Source organism: Oncorhynchus mykiss, chromosome 25 (genome assembly GCF_057628025.1).
Source record: "Oncorhynchus mykiss isolate SJ-2025 chromosome 25, ASM5762802v1, whole genome shotgun sequence".
NCBI lineage: Eukaryota > Metazoa > Chordata > Actinopteri > Salmoniformes > Salmonidae > Oncorhynchus > Oncorhynchus mykiss.
The window spans coordinates 25,542,856-25,564,565 of record NC_143046.1 but is presented as its reverse complement, the minus strand read 5'-3'; the positions used below and the strand labels follow the sequence as shown (position 1 = coordinate 25,564,565).

Sequence of the window (21,710 nt, the reverse complement as noted above, 5' to 3'; positions counted from 1 at the left end):
TAAACATGCCAACCTGCCAGAAACAATAGAAAATAAACACACCAAACCTGCCAGAAACAATAGAAAATAAACACACCAAACCAGCCAGAAACAATAGAAAATAAACACACCAAACCTGCCAGAAACAATAGAAAATAAACATGCCAAACCTGCCAGAAACAATAGAAAATAAACATGCCAAACCTGCCAGAAACAATAGAAAAAAAACACACCAAACCAGCCAGAAACAATAGAAAATAAACACACCAAACCTGCCAGAAACAATAGAAAATAAACATGCCAAACCTGCCAGAAACAATAGAAAATAAACATGCCAAACCTGCCAGAAACAATAGAAAATAAACATGCCAAACCTGCCAGAAACAATAGAAAATAAACATGCCAAACCTGTCAGAAACAATAGAAAATACACACGCCAACATGCCAGAAACAATAGAAAATAAACACGCCAAACCTGCCAGAAACAATAGCAAATAAACACGCCAAACCTGCCAGAAACAATAGAAAATAAACACGCCAAACCTGCTAGAAACATTCGAAAATATACACGCCAACCTGCCAGAAACAATAGAAAATAAACATGCCAAACCTGTCAGAAACAATAGAAAATAAACACGCCAAACCTGCCAGAAACAATAGAAAATAAACACGCCAAACCTGCCAGAAACAATAGAAAATAAACACGCCAAACCTGCTAGAAACATTCGAAAATATACACGCCAACCTGCCAGAAACAATAGAAAATAAACATGCCAAACCTGTCAGAAACAATAGAAAATAAACACGCCAAACCTGCCAGAAACAATAGAAAATAAACACGCCAAACCTGCCAGAAACAATAGAAAATAAACATGCCAACATGCCAGAAACAATAGAAAATAAACACACCAAACCTGCCAGAAACAATAGAAAATAAACATGCCAACCTGCCAGAAACAATAGAAAATAAACACACCAAACCTGTCAGAAACAATAGAAAATAAACATGCCAACCTGCCAGAAACAATATAAAATAAACATGCCAAACCTGCCAGAAACAATAGAAAATAAACACACCAAACCTGCCAGAAACAATAGAAAATAAACACACCAAACCTGCCAGAAACAATAGAAAATAAACATGCCAACCTGCCAGAAACAATAGAAAATAAACACGCCAAACCTGCCAGAAACAATAGAAAATAAACACGCCAACCTGCCAGAAACAATAGAAAATAAACATGCCAAACCTGCCAGAAACAATAGAAAATAAACATGCCAACCTGCCAGAAACAATAGAAAATAAACATGCCAAACCTGCCAGAAACAATAGAAAATAAACACGCCAACCTGCCAGAAACAATAGAAAATAAACATGCCAACCTGCCAGGTACAATAGAAAATACACATGCCAACCTGCCAGAAACAATAGAAAATAAACATGCCAACCTGCCAGAAACAATAGAAAATAAACACGCCAAACCTGCCAGAAACAATAGAAAATATACATGCCAAACCTGCCAGAAACAATAGAAAATAAACACACCAAACCTGCCAGAAACAATAGAAAATAAACATGCCAAACCTGCCAGAAACAATAGAAAATACACATGCCAATGCTGCCAGAAACAATAGAAACCACATAGGCTGTTTACATAGCAAGTGATCTTTTGACCACTCAGATCAACTCTGGTAAAGATCTGATGTGATTGGTCAAAAGAGCAATTAGCAGCCATAGAGGGTGTGCCAAAACAAAAACAAGGCTTCTGAAACACAGGCTCCAGATCACCATCACGGCCATCCTCCTGGCCTCCTCCCACAATCTGGCCCAAACAATCTGTGGGCCGAGGAGAAACACTGGCTCCAATGGCTGATCAGACAGTGATATGCAACACTACAATAGCTGCTCATGAAATGATGAGCTAGATTGAAGAGCCTGCCTGGCTGGGTGTCAGGTACCAGAGCATTATCACTCTCAAGGGATCAAGACTCCCCCCACCCCCCTCTCCATTTCCCCCCACCCCACCCCATCCCTCCTCATCTCCCTCCACCCCCCCCCCCCCCCCCCCTCTCTCTCACTCAAGTCCAGATAAGACAAAGGAAAGCAGCTGTACAGATGTGCCTGTGATTCATGCAGCCGAAAGAAGGTTCCCATGGGAATACCGCAGTAAGGAAGAATAGCTGGCATAAGAGAGTTAGAGAGGGAGAGATGGTATTATGCCGCGCCGCCCATATTTTGGCTCAGCCAGATCAAACGAATGGGATTTTCCACTAGCTAGTGAGGATGGGGAGGCATTCAGAATCCTCATCAGCGTGCTTTCAGAGTCTAATCAACAACAGCAGATTGTTATTCTGTATCCAGCCAGGCCAATCTATATAGACATTAGTCATGGTTTGCAAAAACAGAAGACAGAACTCTGTGCCCTCATGACTGTGAATGGTCTGATGTTACTCACTACTCTATGGAAGACAAACCTACCTAGCCCCGTCATCCGTCTGCCTTTACACCCACAGACTCAGCCAGCTGTCCTACCTTCCCAGCCCAAGTCACTCTCTGCAGTCTCTGCCCCAGTCCCCAGCCAACCCCCTACACTCTCCCAGACACTCCACCCTCCCAGTCCCCTGCTATCGCACAGCCAGCCCCCCATGGATGCTCCCAGCCCTAGGTGAGAGATGCAGAGATGTTAGGGAGATGATGGGTCTATCTGGGCTCTGTCTGTTACCCTGCCTCCCTCCATTTCTACCCTTCACTGTTCCTATCCCTCGTCTCCTCTCCTATCCCTTCTCTTGTCGCCTCTTGTCTCCCCTCCCCATGACTCAATCTTGCTTCTCCCCACCTACAAACAAAGACTCAAGAGGGAAGTTCCGGTGGTCTGTACAGCATTGGTCCAACCAATCAAAATTCACACTCTTGGACTGGAATATGTTCTGGATCACTTATGAAGATAATATTGATAAACACGCCGACTCAGACACCGGGTACATCAAAAAAATTCATAGACGACGTGATACTGGTAGTATCTTTCAAAACGTACCCGAATCAAGAACCGTGGATTGAGAACAGCCTTGTAGGAAAACTGAGAGAGAGATGCTGCTTATAAACATGGCAAGGTGACAGGGGACAATAGTTTGGTTAAACAGTACAAATACGACCTATGCAGATCGATCAAGATGCCATAACATAGGGACAAAGTGGAGGAGCAATTCAGCGGGTCGGACACAAGGCGTATGTGGCAGGGGCTCCTAACGATCACAGATTGCTAAAAGAAAGCCAGCCACATCATGGTCAGCAACGCCAACCTACCGGAGGAGCTAAACACCTTTTAATCACGATTCGAGCACAATGAGCTACTGAGGAGAGCCCCCGATGACAACGTGGAAGTCATTGAAACGCGTTAGCCCTTTGCAAGGTTGTGTGCATGTGAAGACCAGCTGGCTGTTGTGTTCTTTGACATTTTCAATCTCTCCCTACCTCAGGCAGTTTATACCCACCTTCTTCAAGATGTCCACTATCATCCACGTGTCCAAGAAAGGGAAAGAAACTGAACTGAATGACTACTGACCTGTATGTCCCGTCATCATGAAGTGCTTTGAAAGTCAAAAGACCATATCACCTCCTCCCCCCCGCCACACTCAACCCTCCCCAATTCGCCTACCGCCCTGACAGAACCGCAGACAATGCAATCGCCATTGCACTGCAGACTGAACTTACCCACACCTTCAACGGTAACTGACCTGCGTCTCCCACGACATTCTTTCATTCTTTCTCCTGCGACTATTGTATGTGACTATTAAACACTGTACCCTGCATCACACCTGCAACCCTGTACATGTGACTATTAAACACTGTACCCTGCATCACACCTGCAACCCTGTACATGTGACTATTAAACACTTTACCCTGCATCACACCTGTAACCCTGTACATGTGACTATTAAACACTGTACCCTGCCATCACACCTGTAACCCTGTACATGTGACTATTAAACACTGTACCCTGCATCACACCTGTAACCCTGTACATGTGAATATTAAACACTGTACCCTGCCATCACACCTGTAACCCTGTACATGTGACTATTAAACACTGTACCCTGCATCACACCTGTAACCCTGTACATGTGACTATTAAACACTGTACCCTGCATCACACCTGTAACCCTGTACATGTGACTATTAAACACTGTACCCTGCCATCACACCTGTAACCCTGTACATGTGAATATTAAACACTGTACCCTGCCATCACACCTGTAACCCTGTACATGTGACTATTAAACACTGTACCCTGCATCACACCTGTAACCCTGTACATGTGACTATTAAACACTGTACCCTGCATCACACCTGTAACCCTGTACATGTGACTATTAAACACTGTACCCTGCATCACACCTGTAACCCTGTACATGTGACTATTAAACACTGTACCCTGCATCACACCTGTAACCCTGTACATGTGACTATTAAACACTGTACCCTGCCATCACATCTGTAACCCTGTACATGTGACTATTAAACACTGTACCCTGCCATCACACCTGTAACCCTGTACATGTGACTATTAAACACTGTACCCTGCCATCACACCTGTAACCCTGTACATGTGACTATTAAACACTGTACCCTGCATCACACCTGCAACCCTGTACATGTGACTATTAAACACTGTACCCTGCCATCACACCTGTAACCCTGTACATGTGACTATTAAACACTGTACCCTGCCATCACACCTGCAACCCTGTACATGTGAATATTAAACACTGTACCCTGCCATCACACCTGTAACCCTGTACATGTGACTATTAAACACTGTACCCTGCATCACACCTGTAACCCTGTACATGTGAATATTAAACACTGTACCCTGCCATCACACCTGTAACCCTGTACATGTGACTATTAAACACTGTACCCTGCATCACACCTGTAACCCTGTACATGTGAATATTAAACACTGTACCCTGCCATCACACCTGTAACCCTGTACATGTGACTATTAAACACTGTACCCTGCCATCACACCTGTAACCCTGTACATGTGACTATTAAACACTGTACCCTGCCATCACACCTGTAACCCTGTACATGTGAATATTAAACACTGTACCCTGCCATCACACCTGTAACCCTGTACATGTGACTATTAAACACTGTACCCTGCCATCACACCTGTAACCCTGTACATGTGACTATTAAACACTGTACCCTGCCATCACACCTGTAACCCTGTACATGTGACTATTAAACACTGTACCCTGCATCACACCTGTAACCCTGTACATGTGACTATTAAACACTGTACCCTGCCATCACACCTGTAACCCTGTACATGTGAATATTAAACACTGTACCCTGCCATCACACCTGTAACCCTGTACATGTGACTATTAAACACTGTACCCTGCCATCACACCTGTAACCCTGTACATGTGACTATTAAACACTGTACCCTGCATCACACCTGTAACCCTGTACATGTGACTATTAAACACTGTACCCTGCCATCACACCTGCAACCCTGTACATGTGACTATTAAACACTGTACCCTGCCATCACATATGAATATCTTCTCCTCCTCCCCTCCTCCTGTCTCCTCCTCCCCTCTCCTCTCCTCCTCCCCTCTCCTCTCCTCCTCCCCTCTCACAGTAGTGGAGCTAAGAGATGCAGGCAGTCAGGGACAGGCTATGTTGTTGTCTGCCTGGTGTGTGTGTGTGACTGGAACAGAACGCCTTTGGAATTCAAACTATATATCAGCTTGTCTTTGGGTGGATGGGTGTGTGTGTGGCTCACTGATTTTTGCTGTCAGTTCTGGGGAAGCCTGACTGTCACAGTTCTGGGGAAGCCTGACTGTCACAGTTCTGGATTAAGTTCCAGTGTGCAGCAGCGCATTCACACCGTTTGACAGTTTAATGGTGAGTGTATGCGAAAGAGGGGGAGTTAGGGGCAACAAATCACACACACAGCAGCAGAGCTGTGTCAAATGTGAAACCGGTCTCTGGCATCACATACGTGACATGCCACCACCTGCTAACGACAGTTCAGCCACAAATGGTCACCGTAAACCCAATGTAACAGATTTCCCATTTGTTTCGCCACACACACACACACACACACACAGCCATGTTCTCTGTGACAGCTGTGGTAAAATAACAGAATTGGGGAAGGAAAGAGCCCGAGAGAAAGAAAGAAAGAGAGAAAGCGAGACAAAGAAAGAGAAAAAGCGAGAGAAAGAAAAAGAGAGAGAAAGAGAGAAATAAAAAGAAAGAGAATGAGAGCAAGGAAGATAAAGAGTGAGAAAGAGAGCGAGAAAGAGAGAGAGAGCGAGAAAGAGAGAGAGAGCGAAAGAGAGGGAGAGAGAGATGATCTATCCTGTAAGAGCCAGTCTGTGACCCTGACTAACCCCTCCCCCATCTTCCCCCACTCCTGATGGGAAGTTCCAATCAGAACAGGGGATCAATACATCCTGGTCTCTGGGCCTGTGGAGCTGGATCTCTAAAGCTAATGACTAGCACCTTAGAAGAAAGGAAGTGCATATTGATTAAAAGGGCTTAATAAGACCCAGCAGTCTGCCTAACATTGGGTGATTGGGTTGTGTATTGCCTGATTGATTAATTGACACAGACTGTAAGAGTTGACTTACTGTAATGACCCAAGATTATATCTAATATTACTGAATGTTCATGTTTCTTACTGAATAAAAGATGCTAAGATAATGTCCATGTTAATAATGGTGTGTAATATACAGTGGGGCAAAAAAGTCTTTAGTCAGCAACCAATTGTGCAAGTTCTCCCCACTTAAAAAGATGAGAGAGGCCTGTAACGTTCATCATAGGTACACTATGACAGGCAAAATGAGAAAAAAAATCCAGAAAATCACATTGTAGGATTTTTAATTAATTTATTTGCAAATTATGGTGGAAAATAAGTATTTGGTCAATAACACAAGTTTATCTCAATACCCTTTGTTGGCAATGACAGAGGTCAAACGTTTTCTGTAAGTCTTTACAAGGTTTTCACACACTGTTGCTGGCATTTTGGCCCATTCCTCCATGCAGATCTCCTCTAGAGCAGTGATGTTTTTGGGCTGTTGCTGGGCAACACAGACTTTCAACTCCCTCCAAAGATTTTCTATGGGGTTGAGATCTGGAGACTGGCTAGGCCACTCCAGGACCTTGAGATGCTTCGTACGAAGCCACTCCTTCGTTGCCCGGGTGGTGTGTTTGGGATCATTGTCATGTTGAAAGACCCAGCAGCGTTTCATCTTCAATGCCCTTGCTGATGGAAGGAGGTTTTCACTCAAAATCTCACGATACATGGTCCCATTCATTCTTTCCTTTACACGGATCAGTGGTCCTGGTCCCTTTTCAGAAAACAGCCTCAAAGCATGACGTTTCCACCCCCATGCTTCACAGTAGGTATGGTGTTCTTTGGATGCAACTCAGCATTCTTTGTCCTCCAAACACGACAAGTTGAGTTTTTACCAAAATGTTATATTTTGGTTTCATCTGACCATATGACATTCTCCCAATCTTCTTCTGGATCATCCAAATGCTCTCTAGCAAACTTCAGACGGGCCTGGACATGTACTGGCTTAAGCAGGGGGACACGTCTGGCACTGCAGGATTTGAGTCCCTGGCGGCGTAGTGTGTTACTGATGGTAGGCTTTGTTACTTTGGTCCCAGCTCTCTGCAGGTCATTCACTAGGTCCCCCCGTGTGGTTCTGGGATTTTTGCTCACCGTTCTTGTGATCATTTTGACCCCACGGGGTGAGATCTTGCGTGGAGCCCCAGATCGAGGGAGATTATCAGTGGTCTTGTATGTCTTCCATTTCCTAATAATTGCTTCCACAGTTGATTTCTTCAAACCAAGCTGCTTACCTATTGCAGATTCAGTCTTCCCAGCCTGGTACAGGTCTACAATTTTGTTTCTGGTGTCCTTTGACAGCTCTTTGGTTTTAGCCATAGTGAAGTTTGGAGTGTGACTGTTTGAGGTTGTGGACAGGTGTCTTTTATTCTGATAACAAGTTCAAACAGGTGCCATTAATACAGGTAACGAGTGGAGGACAGAGGAGCCTCTTAAAGAAGTTACAGGTCTGTGAGAGACAGAAATCTTGCTTGTTTGTAGGTGACCAAATACTTATTTTCCACCATAATTTGCAAATAAATTCATTAAAAATCCTACAATGTGATTTTCTGGATTTTTTCTCATTTTGTCCGTCATAGTTGAAGAGTACCTATGATGAAAATTACAGGCCTCTCTCATCTTTTTAATTAGTAGAACTTGCACAATTGGTGGCTGACTAATAATTTTTTTGCCCCACTGTATGTATGAGTATGTATTTAGATATATATATTTACCAAATATTTAATTGATGGAAGCAACAATCTTTCCGCAATATTAAGCTGATCCATAAAAAAAAGGTGCACACCTGTCTATATAAGGTCCAAAAGTTGACAGTGCATGTCAGAGCAAAAACCAAGGCATGAGGTCGAAGGAATTGTCCTTAGAGCTCTGAGACAGGATTTAGTCTAGGCACAGATCTGGGGAAGCGTCCCAAAACATTTCTGCAGCATTGAAGGTCCCCAAAAAAACAGTGGCATCCATCATTTTTAAAATGCAAGAAGTTTGGAACCGGGCCTCCGAGAGGCACAGTGATCTAGGGCACTGCATCGCAGTTGCTAGCTATGCTACTAGAGATCCTGGTTCGAGTCCAGGCTCTGTCGCAGCCGGCCGCGACCAGGAGACCAACGGGCGCCATGTGAATGGTGTTTCCTCCGACACCTTGGTGTGGCTGGCTTCTGGGTTAAGCAGGCATTGTGTCAAGAAGCAGTGTGGCTTGGTTGGGTCATGTTTCGGAGGACACATGGCTCTCGACCTTCGCCTCTCCCAAGTTCGTAGGTGAGTTGCAGCGATGAGACAAGACTAACTACCAATTGGATGCCATGAAATTGGGGAGAAAATGCGGTAAAAATTTACACATTTTAAAAAAGAAGTTTGGAACCACCAAGACTCTTCCTAGAGCTGGCCGCCTGGCCAAACTGAGCAATCGGGATAGATGTGCCTTGGTCAGAGAGGTGACCAAGAACCCGATGGTCACTCTGACAGCAATGTAGAGGTCCTCGATGTAGAGGTCCTCATAAAACCAATCAGGCTTTATGGTAGAGTGGCCAGACGGAAGCCACTCCTCAGTAATTCCCCAAATACAGGTGTGCCAAGCTTGTAGCGTCATACCCAAGAAGACTCATAGCTGTAATCGCTGCCAAAGGTGCTTCAACAAAGTGCTAAATAAAGGGTCTGAATACTTACGTAAATGTGATATTGCCATGTTTTATTTATTTATACATTTTTCAAAAATGTCTAAAAACCTTTTTGCTTTGTCATGATGGGGTATTGTGTGTAGATTGATGAGGGGGAAAACAATTGAATCCATTTCAGAATAAGGCTGTAACGTAACAAAATGTGGAAAAAAATCAAGGGGTCTGAATACTTTCTGAATGCACTGTATGGGGTGCAGGTAGCCTAGTGGTTAGAGCGTTGGGCCAGTAACCGAAAGGTTGCTAGATCAAATCCCAAAGCTGTCGTTCTGCCCCTGAACAAGGCAGTTAACCCACTGTTCCTAGGCCGTCATTGTAAATAATAATTTGTTCTTAACTGACTTGCCTAGTAAAATAAATAAAAATCTGTACGTACATATTTAAAAAAAAATATATATATATATATATTTTTATAATGGCCTCTGCCGTTCGTAATAAAATTAAATATAAATGCCGGGTCTGACAAGCAGAACAGACAATAACAGCTAAAAATATAGTTCGGACCAAACAAAAATAGGAGAAAAGAATAAGGTTTGAGAATGCAATGACACGCCTTGCACCCAAATCAATAATTAAACACTACCTTTTCAAAGTCTTTAATAATACATCAACGTTAAGATAACAAAGGCTAGGGCACTAGAGCAACTTCCTGTTGGTTCAAAACCCCACCAATGAAACAGGATGTATTGTGGGTACATTCAGGGAGAGGGGAGGAAGATGCCCTTAGGCCTGGTTTTCCAATGTCAAGCTGTCATTCATGACATGTCCAAATTGCTCACCATGTGATCTGAGATCAAAGGGTTAACTGGTGCTCTGGACCCAGTGGGTCTTCATTATTCAACAGGCCCTTACAACAGAGAGAGAGCGAAACAGACAGACAGAGAAAGAGCGAGACAGAAAGAGAGAGAGAGAGAGGGAGTGAGGGACAGAGAGAGAGAGACAGTCACAGACAGAGAGAGAGAAAGGCCTAAAGAGTAGGAAGCAGAACTTCACCAAATAAATCAGAAATACAGACATTGTCATCCTACAAGAAACATGGTATAGAGGAGATGGACCCACTGGTTGCCCTCTAGGTTACAGGGAGCTGGTTGTCCCATCCACCAAACGACCAGGTGTGAAACAGGGATGGGATTCAGGGCGTATGCTAATTTGGTATAAAGCAGACCTAAATCACTCTATTAAATTAATCAAAACAGGAACATTTGACATTTGGCTAGAAATTCAAAAGGAAATGATCTCAACAGAGAATAATGTTTTCCTGTGTGCTACCTATACCCCCCCACTTTAATGAAGACAGCTTCTCCATGCCCAGGGACACGTACTAGTCTGTGGTGACCTAGAACTGGACAAGAACCTGACACCCTCAGCACACAGGGGGACAAACACCTACCTGGAGGTGACAGCATTCCCTCCCCCATATGCCCCCTAGGCACAACTATGACAACATAACAAACAAAAACAGGTCACAAATCCTGCGCCGCACGCTGGGTATGTACATAGTCAATAGTAGGCTTGGAGAGGACTCCTACGGTAGGTACACCAATATCTCTTAGCCATAAAACTTGAGCCTATGCCTTCACTATGGTGAATCACTAAAACAATACAGAAATACACTACGGAAAAAGAACGAACAGAAATTCAGAAATCAACTCAATGTAATAAAAAGATCCATAGACTCTAACCACTTCTGTGAAAATGGGAAACGAACCAAACAAACAACACAAATAGTTATCTATACAAAACGGAGATGTATAGGTAAACTCCTTCTCCAATCTTTTTGGCCCAAAAACAAATAACAAACAGCAAAAACATATACATGATCAAATACAAATCTTAGAATCAACTATTAAACGCTAGCAGAACCCACTGGATTCTCCAATTACATCGAATGAACTTCAGGACAAAATACAAACCCTCGAACCCCATAAGGCCTGTGGTGTTGATGTTATCCTCAATGAAATGATATAATATACAGACCACAAATTCCAATTGACTATACTTAAACTCTTTAACATCATCCAAAACTCGGGCATCTTCCCCAATATTTGGAACCAAGGACTGATCACCCCAATTCACAAAAGTGGAGGAAAATTTGACCCCAATAACTACCGTGGGATATGCGTCAACAGCAACCTTGGGAAAATGCTCTGCATTATCATTAACAGCAGATGGGTACCTTTCCTCAGTGAAAACAATGTACTGAGCAAATGTCAAATTGGCTTTTTACCAAATGATCGTACGACATACCGCGTATCCACCCTACACACCCTAAATGACAAACAAACAAACCAAAACAAAGGCTAAGTTGTGGTCATCCTGTCTGGGTTGTGGCGGAGTTCTTTGTGGGCTATACTCAGCCTTGTCTCAGGATGGTAAGTTGGTGGTTGAAGATATCCCTCTAGTGGTGTGGGGGCTGTGCTTTGGCAAAGTGGGTGGGGTTATATCCTTCCTGTTGGCCCTGTCCGGGGGTGTCCTCAGATGGGGCCACAGTGTCTCCTGACCCCTCCTGTCTCAGCCTCCAGTATTTATGCTGCAGTAGTTTATGTGTCGGGGGCTAGGGTCAGTTTGTTATATCTGGAGTACTTCTCCTGTCCTATTCGGTGTCCTGTGTGAATCTAAGTGTGCGTTCTCTAATTCTCTCCTTCTCTCTTTCTTTCTCTCTCTCGGAGGACCTGAGCCCTAGGACCATGCCCCAGGAATACCTGACATGATGACTCCTTAATGTCCCGAGTCCACCTGACCGTGCTGCTGCTCCAGTTTCAACTGTTCTGCCTTATTATTATTCAACCATGCTGGTCATTTATGAACATTTGAACATCTTGGCCATGTACTGTTATAATCTCCACCCGGCACAGCCAGAAGAGGACTGGCCACCCCACATAGCCTGGTTCCTCTCTAGGTTTCTTCCTAGGTTTTGGCCTTTATAGGGAGTTTTTCCTAGCCACCGTGCTTCTACACCTGCATTGCTTGCTGTTTGGGGTTTTAGGCTGGGTTTCTGTACAGCACTTTGAGATATCAGCTGATGTACGAAGGGCTATATAAATAAATTTGATTTGATTTGATTTAAGTCTTCTCATGCATTGTTGATTTAAAAAAAGCTTTTGACTCGATTTGGCAAGAGGGTCTGCTATACAAATTGATGGAAAGAGGTGTTGGAGGAAAAACATACAACATTATAAAATCCATGTACACAAACAACAAGTGTGCAGTTAAAATTGGCAAAAAACACATTTCTTTCCACAGGGCTGTGGGGTGAGACATGGATGCAGCTTAAGCCCCACCCTCTTCAACATATATATCAACGAATTGGCGAGGGCACTAGAAAAGTCTGCAGCACCTGGTCTCACCCTACTCAAATTTGATGTCAAATGTCTACTGTTTGCTGACAGTAAATCTCAGTTACACAAAAATAATGGTGTTGCAAAAAAGGTCCAGTTGCCAGGATCATAAATACAAATTCCATCTAGACACCATTGCCCTAGAGCACAAAAAAAAACGAAATATACCTCGGTTTAAACAGCAGCGCCACAGGTAACTTCCACAAAGCTGTGAACGATCTGAGAGACAAGGCAAAAAGGGCCTTATATGCCATCAAAAGGAACATAAAATTCAACATACCAATTAGGATCTGGTTAAAAATACTTAAATCAGTTATAGAACCCATTGCCCTTTATGGTTGTGAGGTCTGGGGTCTGCTCACCAACAAGTAATTCACATAATGAGATAAACAGCAAATTGAGACTTTGCATGCAGAATTCTGCAAAAATATCCTCCATGTACAACGTAAAACATCAAATAATGCATGCACAGGAAAATTAGGCCGATACCCGCTGATTATCAAAATCCAGAAAATAGACGTTAAATTGTACAACCACCTAAAAAGAAGCGATTCCCAAACCTTCCATAACAAATACATCACCTACAGAGAGATTAACCTGGAGAAGAGTCCCCTAAGCAAGCTGGTCCTGGGGCTCTGTTCACAAACACAAACAGACCCCACAGAGCCCCAGGACAGCAACACAATACAGCAACACAATTAGACCAAACCAAATCACAAGAAAACAAATAGTTAATTACTTGACACATTGGAAAGAACTAACTAAAAAACAGAGAAAACTAGAATGCCTTGTGGCCCTAAACAGAGAGTACACAGTGGCAGATAACCTGACCACTGTGACGGACCCAAACATAAGGAAAGCTTTGACTATGTACAGACTCAGTGAGCATAGCCTTGCTACTGAGCATATGATTGCTCAAGAGAAGACAGGCTATGTGCACACTAAGGCTGGGCAGTATACCGTATTTTATGATATACCGGTATTGATGCACGGACCGGTTTGGGTTTTTACTTTACCTTCTATACCGGTATTCAAATGTTTGGTCTGTTAAATGTGATACGCCATGTGTAATGTCAATTTTTATAATTTACTTTGCTACTTGAGTCATCTCTCTCCCTGTGCCACTTTCCATGCAGACTTAGCCACGCTCCCTGTCACTCAAAGGGCACATTTGATGTTCCTCAACCACCAGACACTTGCGTTCAGTCTGGATGGTCAACACAGCACATGCAACAATGTTCATGACAACAATGCTGTTTCCACTTTGCTTCTGAATATAAATCCACTAGCGTTCTATAATGACACTATTAGTTTGTGTTTCTTACATCAGCAAACAGCTAGTTTGTCTTTTCTTAGCAAGTTGCCCTAAATCTTGTGAGATGCTAATTGTTAGCCACTAATAGCTAGCTAGCTAATAAATGTACTGAGTAAGAGCAAACGTAGCTAGCTAATACCAGTGATGGTGTAGACTTGAATCAGAATGTTGTTTGTTCAACAGCAACTTCAAAATCAAAGAGGAATATGAAAAGCAAAAATATGTTAGCTACATGAAGTAGCTAAGAGAAAACATGCAATGTAGCCAAAGCTTATAAAGTCCCCTATGAAACACTTATCAACACTTTAGTTACTACCCTGTCACAATAACTCCTCCCTGGCATTTTAATTTGTTGTCATCTCAAACAACGCTGTATTCAAAGTGCCCACTATTATATTCTAACTATAGAATTAGAATAGTCATTCTATGTCCATGATTCCAACAGTTTTGCTCTAATTCGCAAGTCAAATCGCAATTGCAACATTTGGTTAAATATAAGTCCTAGATTATTTGTCCATTATCGTGCAGCCCTACGTGGCAGTGTGGAAGTGATCTCTATTGAGCAGTGGTGTAAAGTACTACTTAAGTCGTTTTTTTTGGTATCTGTACTTGACTATTGTTAATTTTTGACAACTTTTACTTTTACTTCACTACATTCCTAAAGAAAATACTGTACTTTTTAATCCATACATTTTCCCTGAAAACTAACAGTACTCGTTACATTTTGAATGCTTAGCAGAACAGGAAAATCAAATCAAATAGAAATGTTATTAGTCACATGCGCCAAATACAACAGTGAAATGTTTACTTACGAGCCCCTAACCGACAGTGCAGTTTCAAAACATATGTATAATAAGAGATAAAAGTAACTAGTAATAAAAGAGGAGCTGTAAAAAAAAATAAAAAAAAAAAAAAAAAAAAAAATATATATATATATATATATATATACATATATATATATATATATACATATATATATATATATATATATACACATACACACACACACACACACAGGGGGGTGCCGGTTCAGAGTCAATGTGCAAGGGCACCAGTTAATCGAGGTAGTATGTACATGTGGGTAGAGTTAATTAAAGTGACTATGCACAGACGACAACAGAGAGTGGCAGTGGTGTGGAGAAGGGGGGGGGGGGGGAGTGAATAGTCTGGGTAGCCATTTGACTAGACGTGCAGGAGTCTAATGGCTTGGGGGTAGAAGCTATTTAGAAGCCTCTTGGACCCTTGACTTGGAGCTCCGGTACCGCTTGCTGTGTGGTTGCAGAGAGAACAGTCTGTGACTAGGGTGGTTCGAGTCTGATAATTGTCATAGGCATTTCACTGTTTGGCTTTGGAGTGAATAAGCTCACACTAGATCTGTACTTAAGGAGACAGAGCTCTTACCTTCCCAAAACAAGATGTCCACCAAATGTCCTCCAACGGCTCCCAACAGGTAGCAGACTAACACGCAAACCGGCCTCCTTCTGTAACGGTCTTCTCTCTTCCCTCTGGATTCACCTTGAGAAGAAAACAACCGAACAAGGATACATCCATCAGATGAAAAATGAAATGAGTGAAAACATATTTTGCAAGGGGCTCCTGTGTTAGTAATAGTCCCTCAGTCTATCAGCACTGCCTCAGTGAGCCACCTCCTTTGTTCATTAATTGATTGTCTCTCCCCTGCTGAGCTCCAGTAACTAGGTTACATGGTTTCATGAAAAGGCAGAACCGACACCTCTCATCAAGTGAGACCAGGAGATGAGAGATGGATGAAGACTCCAGGACATAGAGGAACCAGGAACCACTGGCTGTTAATAGAACTAATGGAGTAAGGTAGAAGATGGTAGCTTTATTGAAATAACTCTCATTTAATTAGCCTGTGATTGATGAGAGGAAGGAAGGGGCCAGGGAGATGGGTGAGAGGAAGCCATTATGTGAAACTGATGATTTCACTCGAAAGGATGTGTATCATGTGAATCGATTCAAGGAGAGGAGTTCAAGTTTAAAAATGTATTGTCATGTGCACAAGTACAGTGAAATGTCTTTCCTTCTTACTCTTTCCAACAATGCAGTAATCAATATAGGACTGACCCCATTTAGTCGACCGGTCGATTTAGATTTATTTCGTAGAGCAGGAGCTAAAAAAATATACATTGCCAGTCAAATGTTTGGGCACACCTACTCATTCAAGGGTTTTTCTTTATTTTTACTACTTTCTACATTGACGAATAATAGTGAAGACATCAAAACTATGAAATAACAAATAATGAATCATGTACAAACCCAAAAAAGTGTTAATCAAATCAATCTATTTTATATTTGAGATTCTTCAAAAGTAGCCACTCTTTGCCTTGATGACAGCTTTGCACACTCTTGGCATTTTCTCAACCAGCTTCATGAGGTAGTCACCTGGAATGCATTTCAATTAACAGGTGTGCATTGGAATTTATTTCCTTCTTAATGCGTTTGTGCCAATCAGTTGTGTTGTGACAAGGTAGGGGTGGTATACAGAAGATAGCCCTATTTTGTAAAAGACTAAGTCCATATTATAACAAGAATAGCTCAAATAAGCAAAGAGAAACGACAGTCCATCATTCCTTTAAGTGATGAAGTTCAGTCAATCTGGGAAATTTCAAGAACTTTGAAAGTTTGCATGAGGAAGTGCTTTGTTTCTGGCCATTTTGAGCCTGTAATCGAACCCACAAATGCTGATGCTCTGGATACTCAACTAGTCCAAAGGCCAGTTTTATTGTTTCTTTAAATCAGAACAACAGTTTTCAGCTGTGCTAACATAATTGCAGAAGGGTTTTCTAATGATCAATTAGCCTTTTAAAATTCTAAACTTCAATTAGTTAACACAACGTGGAGTGATGGTTGCTGATAAATGGGCCTAGCTACCCCTATGTGGATATTCCATTTAAAAAAAAACAGCCATTTCCAGCTAAAATACATTTACAACATGTCTACACTGTATTTCTGATCAATTTGATGTTATTTTAATGGACAAACAATGTGCTTTTCTTTCAAAAACAAGGGCTTTTCTAAGACGTGCTACTACATATATATATCATGGTGTACAAGACCCCTGTCTGATTGGCGCCTGTGAGTGGACTGATCCATTGTGGAGGCTGTGGGGATGGTACAGTCCATCACTAAGACGTGCTACTGAAATTGTATATGAATTTTATTACATAAGAACAATGGTAGAACAATGGTGGAACAATGGTGGTCGCTGTCCGCAGTTCTGAAACACATCAGTGCGCTGTTGAATTGGCAACATTTCTAGACCATGTTGCTATGTGCATAATAGCCAAGTTAGCCACCATATTGGTGTTGAGATATCAGAAGAATGAGGAGATGAGAAAACAGCCCTTGCCTTATTGTCAAAGAATAGTGAAGAGAGCGGAAACCCCAACTTAATTATGTCTACAATCAATGGCCCAACTGTTAAATGTGTCTGGCTTTATAAATCATCCATATATATCTACAGAAATAAGACAGCTCCTGCTACTGTTGCCTGTTTGAGTGTTTGTTTAATATCCTACTGATTCTGTGAGCACCAAGCTTCACGCAGCAACATGTAGGGGTGGGCGATATGGGCAAAATATTATATCATGGCATTTGAAAAAAATTGGACGGTATGACGGTATTTGACGTTATCTTTAGTTTTTGAATAATACAAGTTCTACATCTGCTTTATGAGTAGTGAGTGATCTTAGGGTGGCAACACATACATTCTAAGTGATTTCAATATGTATTTATCCATTCTGATTGTTTTATACTGTTCAATTCAACCAAAACAAATTTCAGCACTTTTATCACATTTGCATTTCCTGCACACAATTGCAGTGGTGGAAAAAGTACCAGATTGTCATACTTGAGTATAAGTAAAGATTCTGTAATAGAAAATGACTCAAGTAAAAGTGAAAGTCACCCAGTAAAATACTACTTGAGTAAAAGTCTAAAAGTGCTTGGTTTTAAATACACTTAAGTATCAAAAGTAAATTAATTGATAAAAAGTACTAAAGTATCAAAAGAAAAAGTATAAATAATTTCAAATTCCTTATATTAAGTAAACCAGATGGCACCATTTTCTTGTTTTTATTTGATTTTACGAATAGCCAGGGGCACACTCCAACACTCAGACATAATTGACAAACAAAGCATTTGTGTTTAGTGAGTCCTCCATATCAGAGGCAGTAGGGATGACCAGGGATGTTCTCTTAACAAGTGCATGATTTGGACCATTTCCCTGTAAGTAAGCATTTCACTATAAGGTTGTATTTGGCGCATGTGACTAATAACATTTCTATTTGATTTGATTTTCCTGTTCTGTTAAGCATTGAAAATGTAATGAGTACTTTTAGATGTAAGGGAAAATGTATGAAGTAAAAAGTACAGTATTTTCTTTAGGAATGTAGAAGTAAAAGTTGTCAAAAATAAAAATAGTCAAGTACAGATACCAACAAAAATGACTTACGTAGTACTTGAAAATATTTGTACTTAAGTACTTTACACCACTGCTCAATAGAGATCACTTCCACACTGCCACGTAGGGCTGCACGATATGGACAAATCTAGGACTTATTTTTAACCAAATGTTGCAATTGCGATTTGACTTGTGATTTAGAGCAACACTGTTGGAATCATGGAAATAGAATGACTATTTTAATTCTATAGTTAGAATATAATAGTGGGCACTTTGAATACAGCGTTGTTTGAGATGACAACGAATTAAAATGCCAGGGAACATTTATTGTGACAGGGTAGTAACTAAAGTGTTGATAAATGTTTCCTAGGGGACCCTATAAGCTTTGGCTACATTGCATCTTTTCTCTTAGCTACTTCATGTAGCTAACATATTCCTCTTTGATTTTGAAGATACTGTTGAACAAACAACATTCTGATTCAGGTCTGTATCATCATTGGTATTATCAGGCTGTATTAGCTGGCTACGTTTGCTCTTACTCAGTACATTTATTAGCTAGCTAGCAATTAGCATTAGCGGCTAACAATTAACATCATAGAAGATTTAGGGCAACTTGCTAAGAAAAGACAAACTAGCTGTTTGCTGATGTAAGAAACATGGCTAAGTCTGTGTGGAAAGTGGCAGGGAGAGAAAGAGTGGAGAAAGATGACTCAAGTAGCGAAGTAAACTATAAAAATAGACATTACACATGGCATATCACATTTAACAGACCAAACATTTGAATACCGGTATAGAAGGTAAAGTAAAAACCCAAACCGGTCCCTGCATCAATACCGGTATATCATAAAATACGGTATACCGCCAAGTCCTAAACAATTTCAGCTGTTTTTAATCTTTGCTTTACACTTATTTTCCTATTAATAAGGTCTCTGGTATTATTTATAATAAGCAAAAAAATATATGTCCTCTCACTGTCAACTGTGTTTATTTTTAGCAAACTAAACATGTGTAAATATTTGTATGAACATAACAAGATTAAACAACAGACATAAACTGAACAAGTTCCACAGACATGTGACTAACAGAAATGGAATAATGTGTCCCTGAACAAAAAGGGGGGGATCAAAAATAAAATTAAGTCAGTACTGCAGTGCATCCCCTCCTCATGGACTGCACCAGATTTGCCAGTTCTTGCTGAGCGATGTTACCCCACTCTTCCACCAAGGCACCTGCAAGTTCCCAGACATTTCTGGGGGGAATGGCCCTAGCCCTCACCCTCCGATCCAACAGGTCCCAGACGTGGTCAATGGGATTGAGATCCGGGCTCTTCACTAGCCATGGCAGAACACTGACATTCCTGTCTTGCAGGAAATCATGCACAGAGGCAGTATGGCTGGTGGCAATGTCATGCTGGAGGGTCATGTTAGGATGAGCCTGCAGGAAGGGTACCACATGAGGGAGGAGGATGTCTTCCCTGTAACACACAGCTTTGAGATTGCCTGCAATGACAACAAGCTCAGTCCGATGATGATGTGACACACCACCGCAGACCATGACGGAACCTCCACCTCCAAATCAATCGCTCCAGAGGTGTAACGCTCATTCATTCAACGATAAATGTGACCATCACCCCTGGTGAGGCAAACCGTGACTCGTTAGTGAAGAGCACTTTTTGCCAGTCCTGTCTGATCCAGCAATGGTGGGTTTGTGCCCATAGGCGACATTGTTGCCGGTGATGTCTGGTGAGGACCTGCCTTACAACAGGCCTACAAGCCCTCAGTCCAGCCTCTCTCAGCCTATTGCGGACAGTCTGAGCACTGATGGAGGGATTGTGCGTTCCTGGTGTAACTCGGGCAGTTGTTGTTGCCATCCTGTACCTGTCCCGCAGGTGTGATGTTCGGATGTACCGCTCCTGTGCAGGTGTTGTTACACTTGGTCTGCCATGGTGAGGACAATCAGCTGTCCGTCCTGTCTCCCTGTAGCGCTGTCTTAGGTGTCTCACAGTACGGACATTGCAATTTATTGCCCTGGCCACATCTGCAGTCCTCATGCCTCCTTGCAGCATGCCTAAGGCAAGTTCACGCAGATGAGCAGGGACCCTGGGCATCTTTCTTTTGGTGTTTTTCCAGAGTCCGTAGAAAGGCCTCTTTAGTGTCCTAAGTTTTCATAACAGTGACATTAATTGCCTACCGTCTGTAAGCAGTTAGTGTCTTAACGACCGTTCCACACATGCATGTTCATTCATTATTTATGGTTCATTGAACAAGCATGGGAAACAGTGTTTAAACCCTTTACAATGAAGATCTGTGAAGTTATTTGGATTTGTACGAATTATCTTTGTAAGAAAGGGTCTTGAAAAAGGGACGTTTATATTTAGTATTGTTTACACTCTTCCAAATTGCCTGAAAAAGTATATTTATAAAAATAACGCTCCTTTTTCCTTGATCTCCTTTGTTATTATTATTACTGTTATGATGATGATAGTGATCATTATAATAACAAGTAATATCATTATCATTAGTAGACTTGGTATAGCAGCTTTGTATAACCAAGCTGTAGGACTAAGAGTGCATCATATTATGTCTTAATACCGTAACTTACTTAGGCCTATATTTCAATACTTACAGTTGAAGTCGGAAGTTTACATACACCTTAGCCAAATACATTTAACCTCAGTTTTCCACGATTCCTGACATTCTAATCCTAGTAAAAATTCCCTGTCTTAGGTCAGTTAGGATCACCACTTTATTTTAAGAATGTGAAATGTCAGAATAATAGTAGAGATAATTATTTATTTTAGTGTTTATTTCTTTCATCACATTCCCAGTGGGTCAGAAGTTTACATACACTCAATTAGTATTTGGTAGCATTGCCTTTATATTGTTTGTGTGTGTGTGTGTGTGTGTGTGTGTGTGTGTGTGTGTGTGTGTGTGTGTGTGTGTGTGTGTTTGTGTGTGTGTATGTGCAGTGGGCTACAAAATTACTGGCACCCATGACTGGCAATGCACAAACATACTTTAAAAAATATAAACAATTTATTTATAGAGAAAAACTCAAAATACCAACACGTGAGAAATACTACATTTTATTATATTTTCAATGGAACCCACCAAAATCATTATTGATTTAATTAAAAATCAATGTCCTCCAAATCAAGGTTTAACAATAAATGGCACCCTTAAAGATTATTATAAATAACATTAAACCGGGAATTAAATCCCACTTATTTAAATGTATCTAATTCTTAAGGAACTATTGAGCCATTACATCACTTCCTGTTTCACATGGGTATAAAAATGAGGTAACATGCATGCAATATCCCTTTGTCAT

General features: G+C 41.5%; 1 protein-coding gene across 6 annotated transcripts in view; it reads right to left on the bottom strand.

Annotated features, from left to right (window-relative positions):
- The window catches only part of LOC110504826 (bifunctional heparan sulfate N-deacetylase/N-sulfotransferase 1), an 84,689-nt gene that overhangs the window by 36,283 nt on the left and 26,696 nt on the right, over nucleotides 1-21,710 (bottom strand). For all 6 annotated transcript variants that reach the window (XR_016491591.1, XR_016491592.1, XR_016491593.1 and 3 more), the window contains exon 2: nucleotides 15,356-15,469. The gene's annotated coding sequence lies outside the window, so the exon portion shown is untranslated. The remainder of the gene's footprint in view (nucleotides 1-15,355; nucleotides 15,470-21,710) is intronic.